This window comes from Diadema antillarum, unplaced genomic scaffold (assembly GCF_040938485.1).
Source record: "Diadema antillarum isolate AM-2024a unplaced genomic scaffold, OU_Dant_1.0 seq00001390_RagTag, whole genome shotgun sequence".
Taxonomy (NCBI): Eukaryota; Metazoa; Echinodermata; class Echinoidea; order Diadematoida; family Diadematidae; genus Diadema; species Diadema antillarum.
The window spans coordinates 532,242-547,401 of NW_027272145.1; the positions used below are offsets into that span (position 1 = coordinate 532,242).

The 15,160-nt window shown below is 41.0% G+C and overlaps 1 pseudogene; it reads right to left on the reverse strand.

Moving 5' to 3' along the window:
* Positions 1–7,334: 7,334 nt before the first annotated feature.
* Positions 7,335–15,160, reverse strand: part of LOC139708926 (uncharacterized) — a 36,953-nt pseudogene continuing 29,127 nt past the window's right edge.

Consider the following 15,160-nt stretch of genomic DNA (forward strand, 5'->3'; position numbering starts at 1 on the left):
AAAAAAATGTTGCTAAGAGCCGGGTAGTGAGTATCCACTAAGTAATAGCCGTTTTAGTTTATTTTGTTATGAATCTCTTCAATTAAATTTTTAGTCTCCATTTATTTATCTAATGAGCAGAAAATTGACAGGAACCTTCATCCCTTCAGTCCTGAGCAGACTACTTTTCTGGGATGGATGGGTTGGACCGGGAACAAAACGAAATTATTTTTTGTAATATGTGATTTTTGGTTTTTGATTGATGTGGTTTTCAGTTTTTAGCCCCATGCATCTGACTGGGGAATTGAGCACGGAAGAAATGACAGCCATCCTGCGATGTATGTTTTCTTTTCTCAACGTTTGTTACAGTGCAGGCTTTGTCAAAATGTGGGCCCACAAGTACATATAAGACAATATCAAAGTACAAATTATCAAAAACAGTCCATCAGATTTTTCTCTGGTTTGATTTATTTCATCGTTTTAAAGCTTTCCTTTAAAATCAAAACTACTGAGGCTGCTGTCTGTCTCTTTCTTTCAACAAATAACCTGCATTTGATTTATGTTTAACTTAAACGAGAACACAGTGGCGTAGATAACATTTTGATCAACATTATGAAACCTTTTATATATATATATATATAATATATATATATATATATATATATATATATATATATATATATATATATATAAATATATATACATATATACACCTATTAGTATTTCATCCCAAGGCAAACGAGCAATCATAACTGATCCATGCAAATATTATGTTTAGATATAAATATTTTTCGGGATTTTGTTTAGAACTCAGGAGCCGTCATTATCTCCTCAATTTTACTATTCACCTCTTTTTTTCTCAGCAGACACAAACCCTGTCCTCTCCTCCTCCTAAGCCTCTTCCTCCTCCTCCTCCTCCCCCTCCTCCTCCTTCTCTTCTTCACCATCATCACCGTCACTACTATAGCCGAGGTACCATCCTCCTCCTCCTCCTTCTCCTCCTCCTTCTCTTCCTCCTCCTGCTCCTCCTCATCATCATCATCTTGCTCCTCCTCCTCCTCATCTCCTCCTCCTCCTCCTCCTCCTCCTCCTCCTCTTCTTCTTCCTCCTCCTCCTCTTTATCACCATCCCATCAGTAGCAGCAGGCCGGCGAAACATAATGATAATTTTTTTCAGCTCATCATCACTACGTTACAGTGTTAACTCCACTCATCTGGATTCAACACTTTGTGTGGACAGTGATCTGATATTTTCATTCTCCGGTTGACGAGCAATATAGGAAAAACAAACTAATCATGCCAGCCCAGATGATTGTAATTATTGCTATGTGGAGTTATCAAAGATAGGGAACTGTAACACATCTCATCGTCTTAATGAGATATTGACGTAGGGCCAATACTAACACGTGATAACTGTCTATCAGTTTGCACGACAATGATGAATTTACAAGTTAATTTGGTACACAGGATGAAGAACTCTATCTACTTGAAAAACATGAAATTCGCAATCGTGGTACACTGAAATCCAAATTGATTGAGTATTTTAGCCTTAATCCATTATTTTAGAAGAGGGAATGAAGCATTCAGGTTAACCGTCTGCGGATATTCAAATCACCTCGCAACATTTGTCCAAATAAACACGTTGCCGATGTTATCTGGTTTTGTAGCGGGTGCATAAGTGTTGATTTGCCTAGATGACATTGGTGTGTACCGTGTCGTCCTCGAAAAGTAATACTCCAGCCATTATTTGATATTTTGATTGTTCTTTGTGACCACCGATTTGCCGCGGAAAAACACGGGCCAAGGGCATACCGCTTTAGAGTCATCACTAATCACAGCATGGGAAAACGTTAAACTCGTCGCTTTTGTTAGATAAGTCAATTATTTGTAAGAATACTAGAGTAACAGTGTCTGTTTGTAAGTGCCAGAGGGGAACATCACTTTGAATTGACAGACGCCATCTTGGTGAGATATGGAACACGCATCAAAGAATCGGGCAATACAGCAGATGGAACATACTTGTACATATACAAACATGAACATTGCACATTGCTTATACACCTAGTGTCTCGTATCAGTCGAATATCATGAGGTTTAGTTCACACACACACACACACACACACACACAACTCACATGCACACTCACATTAAAACAGCAATATATAATAGATATGTGAAAAATAAAAAGATTTTAATACATATATGCATGTGTTTATACATAATATACATATTATGTATATATTTATATTTGTAATATACACACACACATACACGTATATATGCATGTATATCCATACATATGTATGTGTGCGTGTGCGTGTGCGTGTGCGTGCGTGTGTGTGTGTGTGTGTGTGTGTGTAAGTGTGTGTGTGTTTGTGTGTGTGAGATTACCATTTTCCTCACATTTCCTTGTGGAAATTGTGTTCTTTTCTGCAATAATGCAATAGACCGAAATGATTCTATTAAATGTCGAGATTGTAAGATATCATTCACTCTATCCTCATCCCTTTCCTTGCCTTTGTTTGTACTTGCTTCATCACCTATTCATCTGTATTTTTCTGTTTTTTGGATGCTGTGACGTCATAACTATTGCACATTGCTGTCAATTTACTTATCACCGAGAAATCTCACAAGGTTTTATCACAACCACATCAAACCATCATTCACACAACCGTCTAAAACAAAGATCCGTAAAGTACTGGACGACGACACCCAAGTTTGATTCTCGTACATAAATCCTTGTAATTTATATCATGTGTATGAACAATTCACATAATCTCCACTTTATTATTTACATATTGCCACAAATATTTTGATGGCCAAATAACCCAACGCTGTATACCGTAATACAATTCGGCATCGATAAATAACATTTATTAATATCATATTATATTCATCTACCTTTTACTACAGTAGAACATGATTGATCTATACCCAGGCATTAGCAATGAAGCCTGCAAGGTACATCTTAAAGACTTTTTTTTTGTATAGGTGGTCTGTGCAATGGCAAAGTCCAGAGCATTGGTTACACAAGTAGTAGATTTCGATAGGAACATAGCAACTCATATTTTGCATCATATCTGGAGCGAGCAGATCAATCAAATTATGCATATTTTTCCTTGCCTATGATCAGGGCATCAACAACCAGGCGATCTGGCTTTTGAGACATCATTAAAGTTATTACTTCATCATTCCGAAGTGTCTTAATTCGTATTTAGAGCTTCTTCCTTCGTTGTGTTCTGGCAGGTATTCCTGGTGTAATACTTGATAGTACTGACAGATAGAATTGTTATACCTTATATCCATAGTTCTTAGTGCTGTATCGTTATTATTATTATTATTATTATTATTATTATTATTATTATTATTATTATTACTATCATTATTATCATTATCATCATCATTATTGCCTTATCATGGTTTTCATATTTCTCTTCACTGAATCACATAACGGAGATGGTGAAATTATCTCTACTACCTGCTTGACACTCACACACACGTGCTACAGGTGTCGTTCTACACACCAGGATCATAATAGCTTAAATGTAGTGTATTTGGCTACAGGGATCCTTCCACAGTCATGGTGTCTTCTTTATTTTAAGATATTCAATGGCTGCCTCTGTGTGTAGCAGCGATTGTTTATCATTTCTTCAAGTGAAACTGCTGTGATTAATATAATCATCAATCTTATATTCACTTTTTCTACGCAGAAACAGTATCGATTAAATCATGTCAAACCATACTAGACAAAAGGGACCGGAGTGTCCTTCGTTTTGAAATCGTGATAGCGAGGCAGAAGAAGCCTGTTGTGTAGCTATGTATTGCGAACGTGTCGCCTCCGCCCCATGGAGCAGAGACGAGGATAAATTACGCAGACATGATCTATCTCACTTAATCAACGGACCAAGGGTGCTCTACGGATTGGCAGAAGATTGGAGTTACTATTCCCAAACTGTTATTTACCACTAGCTAACATCTGTTTTCTGACCAGACCTGTGTCATTAATAATAATACCATCAATAACCATTTATCGTTTCTACTTCTCCGAGCTGTACTCAGAGAAAAATGCTTGCCATGGTGTATGAAAATAATTAGTTTCTTGCACGCAGCATCGTAAACGGTAAAAGGAATAATCTGATTTTCGTTTGGAATATGTGACATGCGAGTCATCTAATACAATCATTAAAATGCTGCATTTAAAATGCAGTAAATACCAGAAACTTGCTAGTAAGATGATAGACATTGCGATGCAACGGTGACATGCGGGGAGTATTCAAAGAAATGGAAAAATAAATAAACGAGTTTTCCTGTCTTTATTTTTCAAAAGAACCTGAGGAAATTGAGGTAAATATCTTCTATGATTACATTATATCATTGTAACTATCGCTATTTTACATGGAATATGTTTTACATCTGAAATTACTACATTCTTCACATTACCAGTGAGGTGGAAAATAGATCTGAGTATGAAAACCAAACAGCCTCTAGCTTTTCTAGTTCTCTCTGCCATTAGATTACATTTCCCAAGTTTAGAATCCATTCAATATTAGAAAAGATCTGTGCAGCTTTTGTTAAAAATCATCGCTCGATATACTGAACACCCAGGATTGTTTACTTATCTCCTTTCATGGCTGAACACCGGCCATGTAAACCAGAGGGGTAATTGTAAACACTCAGGAATAGATGATGATAAATTAAAGCGTCAAGAGTGTGGATTCAATGCCAGTTTACCTAAGTTTTCCAACAAGAAAATCCTCGTCACAGCTTCTAGGAAGTGATATTCAAACATGACCTCCCTTTTCGTCTACTATTTTTTCGTCGTTAAGTGACTACGGATCAGCACACAAAACAAAAGTACTGTATTCAGTAGTAACGTGTGACGAGAGTGGAACAAAAAAAAATATCGTACACAAGCAAGCGTCTTTTATATGGGGATGGGCCGGGAGGGAGAGGGGGGGGGGGGGGGAGAGAACTGCCCAAGTTTACGGTAAAGTTTCACTAGAGCCGGGCAAGTCTCGTCAACAAGTGTTTGCTCGTTGGACACTTGCAATTACTCGAAACTTCCACTCCTTTTCAATCACATGGAGGGGCGAAGAAAGGAAAATTAAAACCGTTAATTCAGGCTCGCCTGCGTCAAGTGAATAAACTCGACTCTACCTCTCGCTGCATCCTCTCTCATCGGGCTCTCGACTGGCGTGTAACAGCACCTAACTCTTGTTCTCCTCTGCTGAGGAAACGGGGAGGACACACTCGTGGCGAAAAGAAAATTACGCTTTCTAACTCAAGAGCCCGCGAGGAAATTAAATTTTTGTTACGTCTCGCGCTGTCTCATCGAGATCGTATCTTTTCTATCGCAAAGAGATCAAATGATGTTGCAAGAATAACAGATTTCCACCGCAAATTGGACGCCTCACTTACACGATGAAGAGACATTGATTTATCGCTGGATATTTAATAGTTTTGCGACTCAATTAAAAAAAAAACGGGGAAGGAACGAATGATGGAGAGATACACGGGATGAGATAGAGAAGAGGATGATGGACATGGGGGGGGGGGAGCGAGAGAGAAGAGATTGGGATGTTGGGTGGGGAAAATGGAAAGGAAAGATAACAACATGGCTAGGTTTATAGATAGACCGAGAAGACAGCAGGTATTAAGTATCGACAGAAATAAGTGGACGCAGCGAAAGACAGATAGTGGGAGAGAAAAGGGAGAGATTGATATGTGTATTTAGGTTCATCTCTCGCCTACACACATGCGTCAGTTAGAGCTTCACTCCCGACTACTTTAATTAAATCGGTTTAATCACCCTTTCTACTTGATATTCATCACTGATTTAAGTTTGAAGAATCAAAAATGTCAACGGGGTAATGCATAAGACAGCAACATGAGTTAAAATATACATTATCTGAGTGTTGAAACGACTGATTGTTTAACGGATATTAGAACCCTGACTCGCAATCAACATCGATGGGGGATTGACTTGGTTTGATATTTGCCTCACAGTCCCCAAAGCAATAGAAAGTCATCGGACAATAAACTGAGTGAGTATTGACGACACATTTGCGAATACATTGTACAAACACACACCTGTAGTAGGCAAAGAATGCCTTCCATTCAGATTTCATCTTTAGACACTAAACCAGATTTAAGAAAACTGAATCTAATTCATCATCATCATCGGCGGGATGTTAAGCATAACGAGCAATACTGGATTTTGATTTTGATACATTCTTCTATTCAATGCAATCTTAACAAGTAATTCAACGTAATTCAGTTCAATTTAATTCAGTTCAGTTCATTTCCATTCAATTCAATTCTTTCAATTCAGTTCAATGCAGTTCAGTTCGGTTCAATCAGGGAGGTAAATTCAATTATGTAGAAGGAAATAATGAATTATAATAACTTACACCTTCACACTCCATGGAAGATGTCTTGTGGTTGCTGATTGTGTGTTTCTTTGTTTTGTATTCGAAAATTTATATTGGTTTATAGTGCCATCGTGCCGTGGAATTATTTCAGACATTGATAGCTAATATGGAGCTCTTCTAAAGGGCTAGGATTCTATTTTTTTAAACCTTCAGGGTGGAATAAGATATACATATTAAGTGACAACAACTGAAGTACGAAAACACCACATTCGTCTGCATCACATTATCATGCCTTTATACAGCATTTAGGGTCAGCACACATATTTATTTTTAGTGAAGTTTGATTACTCGTTCTGTTCTTCATAACGGAGAGACAAGGAACTGGTCAGTGAGCACTTAAGTTTGCAAAAAGGAAAACTAGACAAAAACTGGGAGCAACACAACTTGACTGGAATGAATGCAGAGTATCATAACGGTCATCCTCATTATAGTTTTGGGATGCATCATGATCATGTTTTGTTTAAATTGTTGTTTTTTTTCCACATGTCGAAATAGCAACCATTCTAAACACGTACACCTTGCTAGTGTACCGGGGCCACGGTCACGTGTTATCCTATGTGCGTACCCTCATCACTCTTGATGTCTCTTTTTCGTCTAGACGAGAGGAACACTGCTTCCTATAGAAATTTATTCAAATTTTATTCAAATCAAAACTTATTCAAACCTATAGAAATTAATTCAAGCCGAAGACCAGTAGTCATCATGTCACTGGAATGACGACAGGACCTATACTTTAAGTATCATAAAAGAGTCCTGCCGCGGACTCTGATCAAAGTTAAACGTAATCCACCCTATAAAACTGCTTTCTTTGTGCATACCTTGATATGAGAAACATTACTTAATTTCAGCCTCTTACATCGGGCCTGCTTGAGTCCCTGTACGCCGGTTGAAAATAATAACGTGCAATGTAGTCAGTTCGTCATTCTCAAACATGACGCAAAGTTTCAAATATTTTTGTCTAGTCTTCCTCGTTATGGTCGGACTTTTTTAGAGCTTCCTTGTGTTCCTGAGCTTTTTTCCTCAGAGCTTCGACGCTCAGAGTCTTTCTCTCCCGCCATGCGTCCAGGAGTCCTAAGGGTTGACCGTTGGCTCGCAAGCAGCCTGCCAGTCTGTCAGCGGTCAGACCCCACATCCTGGGTAGACCGAAAGTGGTCAGTGCTCCCCACGCGAGCGGGTTGGGCGCGGCCAGGGCGTAGCTGGGACAGAATTCCGGCCAGAGAGCCGCAGCAGCCGCTGCCGCAGCAACGGTACCTGGCTTGATGTCGGGATGATGACTCGGCTGGCGTGATAGGAGACGGTCAATGCTGAACGAGCTGTGGAACGCCGATGCGGCGTCACAGTCCTGCAGTTTGTCCGCGTCAAAACGTGGTAGCGGTCCGACACCCCTTAGCGGATTCAGCAGCGTTCTACCGGATATCTTGAGGCGGGGAGATTCGGGGTGCTTCCTTTCCTCCGTGACGTCCAGACTGGTCGTGTCCATGCACTCTGAGTCCACTTCGCTCGGCTCCGCACTCGAGCTGTCCATGCAATCCCGCGTTTCCAGCTGGCCGTCTGCCAGGTATCCCGCCGAACCGTTTACGCGCACTGCGGCCGCTGAGGAGGAATTCGAGTCAACGTTCGTGTCCTGTCCATTTCCACCACAGCCACCATCAGAAGCGTCGCCCACGCTGTTACTCTTCCGCTGTGTTTGCCGCGGCGATGCCTTCTCTAGCTTGTCCTTCTGTTTCTTCATCTTCTTCTCCAACTTCACCCTCTCTCGCCTCTCCAGCTCATCGGGCGGGATGGGATCGCCGCTGCAGGAGGTGAGGTGAGCGTTGTGGGCGGGCCGTCCGGGACCTTTTCGCGTGTTCTCTTTCTTTCTCCACTTGGCGCGGCGATTCTGGAACCAGACCTGGGTTATAAGACAATGACATGAGTGAAGTACTTCATCATAGTGTCCTTTGAAACATAACATTAGACAAAACTAATGGCGAAATTAAGAGATGAAGGAACATGAAAATAGGCCTATTAAAAATACACTGGAGGGCATCTAGATTACACTCATTTACCCACATCTCTGTCCTTTTTTTTTCACAGGTAAGAATAAAAGAACAAATTTGTGCATCAAATCGTGACATGAACACATTGTTTGTTGATTGTACGATATCCATATGCATATTATGAAAAAAAAAGAAGCAATCATCCAAACCCTTAGAAGATTGAACATTCGATTCCCTTTCCACAGGAACACTCAAAATCCGCACCCTTTGATCTTCGTGATTGGCAAAACAAAAGATCTAGTACAACTCTTCCAATTGTACACGATGATTACAGAGCTTTTATGAACAGGGGAGGAAAGAAAAGGGGTTATGTGTACACAATAAATCGAGAAATGAATCTGAAGGAAAAAAGAAAGGAGCACAACTGAGATTCATGACATCCAGTATACAACAAATTGGTGAGGGTTGTTAGAGGGAGAGAGTTCAAATACGACGCGCTGGAACGAGAAAGACAGAGCATGTGAGAGACTTGTGCAAGAGAGGGAAAACAAAGAGAAAAGAAAAATGGGTGGGCGTATATATGCATGTTTGCATATGCGTGCATGAGTATGTGTGTGTGTGTGTGTGTGTGTGTGTGTGTGTGTGTGAGAGGAAGACAGTCAGGCACAGGCGCAGAAAACTGCGCCTGTCGAAAAGAGCCGAATTCTGCTATCATGAATATTATAATGACAATACCCATCATGCAACGCGATGCTCATAGTGCAAAAGGCATGGGGAAAATTTTGGTGATGAAGACACCAAATCGATACTAATTTTGTAGCAAAATTTGAACCCTGACACTTTTCTGATTTTTCATCTGTAGTAAGCCAAATACCTAATCTTGCATAGGAATCCTTTCTAGGGGAAAAAAACCTTGACAACTGGAGTAATTCTGGTCGGAATACATAATTAGGTAAATGTTTTTTGAATGACCAACGGTTTGCTGTCTTATTAGCCTTGCGCAACAGGCAATTGAATAGTGTAACAGAATTGTTATCTTAAACAGCTGATAGGGGCACTCTTTCCCTTTCTCTCCCCCAGCACAGCCACCTCCCATATCTTAACACATCATCTCTTTCCCCCTCTCTCCTCTGCCTGGTACTCTCCCCGGCAGGTTGGGTTCTTATCGGTGTTATGTAAACATAGGGCAGCAGTTTAAAACAAAGAACGTTTTGTGAAAGTGCGAGAGCCTCACATCTCTGTGGGGCCTATACCTCCCTGGTGTTGAACTGACCATGGGCAAAGAACAGAGGCAGGGGCTATGCGATGGGTATATGAAGGCTGTTACACTGCAGTTTTAGATGAGATTCTAGAAAGACAGAGTTATACCAGAGATCCCATAGCTTTACCAAAGTTATCAGAGTTATTTGCAGATGATTTTGCAATCAAAGGCAGCATAACAGCTTAACAGCAAGGTAATCACAATTACTCCTACTTTTCATTCTTACTAGCCTATTTCTTTGAATATGAATGAGCTAAGTATGGTCAATGTGGTGAGAGCTACATCTTTATTCTGTGCATGGCGTCTGTTTGTGAGAGCGTGTGGCTCTGTGATATGCCTCATGACGAATGCCGTATTTCGATAGATGGTGATACAGTGCAATATACATGGTATACTCTCGTGTTTTTTTATTCTAAGGACGTTCAAGACCTGTCACTTTGACTGTCTTGCATACAGTAGTGCACTGCACACCAGTGAAACAGGCTGGGAGGGGGTGGGGGTGGGAGGGAGAGAGATGTAGGAAACAATAACGAGCGCCTGGCACACAGACGGTATCAATGGAACCGACTGTTCGTAGAAACTACGAGAATCGATTGTAGCGGGCACACTTGCTCGGCGCTCGGGCGAATAACCCCAAAGTAGCAGTTTTCTGCGCCTGGTGGGAGGCGCAGTTTTCTGCGCCTGGGCCTGACTGGAAGAGCTGGGTGAGAGAAAGAGAAGGAAACAGTTGGCAGCAGAGATAGAATAAAGAAACTGTAATGTCAACGTCGTAAACGTCACTTCCTGTTTTGGAAACCGCGTCGCTCTCCCTTCAGAGTGACGTTATTGATTTTCGGCGAGCGAGGAAATTTGGTTGCTGAGGCAAAGTGTGCCCCTCAATTAAGACGTCTGCTGATGTTTCTCGCGGCTACGGAGCGTATCTCTTCGCGATATAATTCCGCGAATAAGCAAAGACGAAATCACCTCAATTTCGAAATCGATTAGCAGTGGCATTTCTTGACAAGATTTAGTGGCAGTGTGATAACTGGTTTTTGTGCGAAGAGGGAGAGAGCTTCTCCGCATGACATTTTTTTTTTTCCTGTCGAAGAAGAGGGATGGGTGGATGAAAGGTGATGATGATGATGATGACGATGATGATGACGAAACTAAGAATCTCTCACAAAATGGTGTCTTCACCATCATGATGATAACTATTAGTCTATTACTATCATAATCATCCTCATCAGGAACAGTATCATCACCATAATCATTAGCATCATCATCAGCAGCAGCAGCATCGTAACCGTATTCATTGTCATCACCATTATCACCAACATCATCGCCTACATCATCACCATCATCGTCATCATCATTGTTACGATAATGATAATCATCATCATCATCATCATCATTGTTACCATAATCAACCACATCACCATCATCATCACCATCATCATTATCATCAAGGCATTGTAGTCCATGACAGTGTAAAGGGTAGCCATTGAAGTCCTTTGCGAGTGCACCATTTACTCCTAAGTGTCAATCTTGTTATCGCAGACAAGCTGGAGGATGCGATCGCTGCGATTGTAATCGAGGCCCCTGAAACAGACTCCCGATAGGTGCAAGGTGACTTCGCGCTCGAAAAAAAAAGAAAGGAAGAAAGAACATCTCCCTACTTCTAATCTTCCAAAATGAATATGCGGGTATTCGCATCACCTCATTCCTGTGGCCCTGCAGGGCCTGAAGGGTTATATATGTCATACCGACGCGGATCAATTCATAAATGCGGCTGTCAGTCACTCTACGCAAGAGTGAGCGATCGGTCGGTCACACGAGCATACTATCGCGATCAAGAGTAGCGATATCCAATGCTCTTGTCACGTGTCTCAATTTAATCACGTGACCTTTCAGTCATCCTGTTACCATTCTATCACCTCTCTCCATTTTTTCTTTTTTTTTTCTTTTTTTTGCTGGCTCGCTCCTTGCAAAGAAATAAAAAAAGGAACGCGGGAAAAACTGATCGATTTCTTCTCTGAGTGATAAACAAAATCAATGACACGAAACAGTTAAGTCAGAGTCAATCGCGAAAATCTTTACGCCGTTCTGCCTCTACTTTTATCGACACGCGTGGAAAGAGCAAGTGTTATTTCCTTGGCAGACTTGTCGAGTTTTACATTAGCAAACTTTTCCTTTCTCTTTATACCTCCATCGCTCTCTTTCTCTCCCTCCCTCCCTCTCTTTCATCCGGCGTCCTTTTTCTCTCCTTCTATCGTCTTCACTTGTCACTTTGGCGAATAGAAGTCGATACATTCATTCGACCATGCTCTAGATTTCTATCTTGGCATGTAATTAAAGAGTGACGAGAAAGACAGCTTGATTGCCACAATTAAATGTAGCCCAAAGGATTGCGAGATGGCCTCAAATTAGAAGTTATTCAATATTTCTTTGAATCCTTGGACGATTTTTTGCGTTTAGGGACGCACACTGAATTTAAACGTCTCCCTGCAGACTGCCCCTCAGAAAGTATTGACAACTTCAGAAAAGGGAAAATATCGATTTCTGCATTGCATAAAAGAGAAACCGCTAGGAAAATCAGTGTATGTGGAATAAGCAGCTCCGAGAGTTGCTAAAACTGCAACACGCTTATATATTTCTTAAGGAAATGGAATTTAAAGAAAATGTGATATACAGATATTTACAAAGAATTGCAATGTTGCGCAATAAATTCACCGTAAAAGCCATTCGGTGTGGTAGTGTATCCTTTCTACATTATTTAGTCGTGTTGTTGGTTTTTTTACAGCTAATTGGTAGTGATGTAACAAAAATCATGAAGACACTTTTTTTTTTGTACAAAGTCGCCAGCAAACGATGACAGATTGCTGTCTCGATCACGGTGATGACTGAGAAGCCGATGACGCGGACGTCTTGATTCATCTACAGGACCAATGATGACTGAAAATGATCGGAGTCAAAATGATGGCTCCACATGCCTGTGTAGACTACGAATAGGAAAGCGCTATAATTTCAATTCAATTCAATTCAATTCCTTTCTTTGTTCCCATCATCAAACTAAAAAGGCGATCAGAGTACGAAGTATACAAGCAAAAGGTAAAGTACATACACTGTAAAGAAGAATACTTAATCTATATGCAAATGAGTGTATAATGGTATAAAACACATTTAGAAGTAAATAAAGTGATGGAAAAGAGTAATCCACATAAAAGCACAGCTTGTAGACGTGGATTCCTCGGTAAACAATATGACTATCTGTCCAAAATGTATCTATGTTGAATATATATATATATATATATATATATATATAAAATAGCATACATACTTATGATACAGGCCGGCAGTGCATGACAAAAGTTTTATAAAATGGGTTCAAGAATGTAGCCAATTGGAAGCGCTGAAATGAGTCACGTGTGCGTGCATTATTTTCTTCAGGTAAGCACTAAGAAGAGTCTCTCTTCCACCTCCCTGGCCTGACGTACGTCACAATGTTTTACACTAGCAGTGCGCACTCAATCAGTTGTTACAAGTGCGTCACGCGCTACTATACGCGCTGTCAATCCTGTAAACAACTTCTAGTTCGGGCCGCGGGCTGCCACAAGAGCCGGCGGCCTTTCTTGTGCATAACAGTACGTGGCGTACGTATACTCTTATACGTACGTACAGTACTAGGTGAGTGTGCGGGATTTCCGAGTGTGACGTGCGTAAATGTTTGGGACGAACATCTTCGGACATCTTGACTTTTGAGCGAGTGCTACATGTAGCTGACTGGTATTGACCCACAAAGGTACGTGAATAATGCTATTAGTTTTCGACCCATTTTATAAAACTAATGATGCACAGGATTATTTCGTGGCGTTAGTGAAGGTGCGGCTCACTCTCGAGTATTGACAACGGTTGCAAACATGCACTCGGCTGCGCCTCGTGCATGTCGCACCATTGTCAATACTCTCGAGCGCGCCGCACCTTCACTAACACACTCTATCCTGTGCATCATTAGTATAATAGTGCACGCAAAATATAACGATTGCAAACGATAACCCACTATCGATTTGATATCGGTTTTTTGCTCCCTCATTTTAATCATCGAGTACTTGAATCCCGCACCTTATCAACGCGATTGCGCCACAACCGCGATATGCTTTGCTCGATATTATCGTTTTTCTCAATTCTCGCAGGCTGGCTATGCCAGTAACTTATCTGTGTGGGACTAGACTTTCAGCGGTAGATTTAAACATAGACGCTGAAATGAACAGGTTCGCTACTTTTAGAGAGACTGATCTATATAAACAGTATTTTAGACAATAAGGACACAAAGGATGCCATCAAATACGCCCTACGAATTTTGGACTCCTACTGTTCTGAAAAAGGAATCAATCCGACGGATATTACTGAGCAAGTCAACCCAAGATTTGTGCCGCTTTCTCCGTACATTCTACGCGGAAGTGCGCCGTGGAAATGGGCAGCGTGTGGTGTGTACAGTAAACGCTAAGCGCTCTTTGATCACGCTACGCTATGAACTTTACTACGACATTCACAACACACTCTCGGAATCCGCATGTGCAGCAATGGGGCCAGTAGATCCCTAATCCTACAAAACATCATCTAGTCCTGGTCCTGGACCCACAGTGCAGTAAGTAGGGCGTCTAACGTGTTACTGTTAGTGTTTAACTGTTAGATCCATGGTAGACCTATTGTAGGGTCAAGTGTTAACTAGCGCTGTCGCTCGTAAGTGACGTACAGTACAGTGTACGTAACGTAGATCTAGTATAAAAACGTTAGGCCAGGGTCCCTAGGGCCCTAGACCTAACCTATTGTAGGGCCTAGAAAACGTTAGATATAACCACGTAGACCCTAGACTCTATAGTTGAATTTGGATCTTCAGGATTTTGTCTACACAGGTTCAAAGAAACTGGTATTATTGCTTGTGTAGACACGTGTAAGTGTTAGAAATGATCTAGGCTTATCTTGCCTGGGTATGTATGCTATTTTATATATCACATAGTGCATGACATCTTATTGCACTATAACAAGTACCAAGCACCTCCAAATTCTGAATTTGCCCTCAGGCAATTATATTCAATTCGGCCTGCGGCCTCATTGAATATAACTGGCCTTCGGGGCAAATTCAGAATTTGTCGGTGCTTATTATATATATAGTGCATGAGGCTGAATGCACTATTATATATATAGTGCATGAGGCTGAATGCACTATAACAATATAAGCACCGACAAATTCAGAATTTGGAGGTGCTTGGTACTTGTTATAGTGCAATAAGATGTCATGCACTATGTGATATATAAAATAGCATACATACCCAGGCAAGATAAGCCTACATCATTTCTAACAGTTACACGTGTCTACACAAGCAATAATGCCAGTTTCTTTGAACCTGTGTAGACAAAATCCTGAAGATCCACATTCAACTATAGAGTCTAGGGTCTACGTGGTTATATCTAACGTTTTCTAGGCCCTACGATAGGTTAGGTCTAGGACCCTAGGGGCCCTGGCCTAACGTT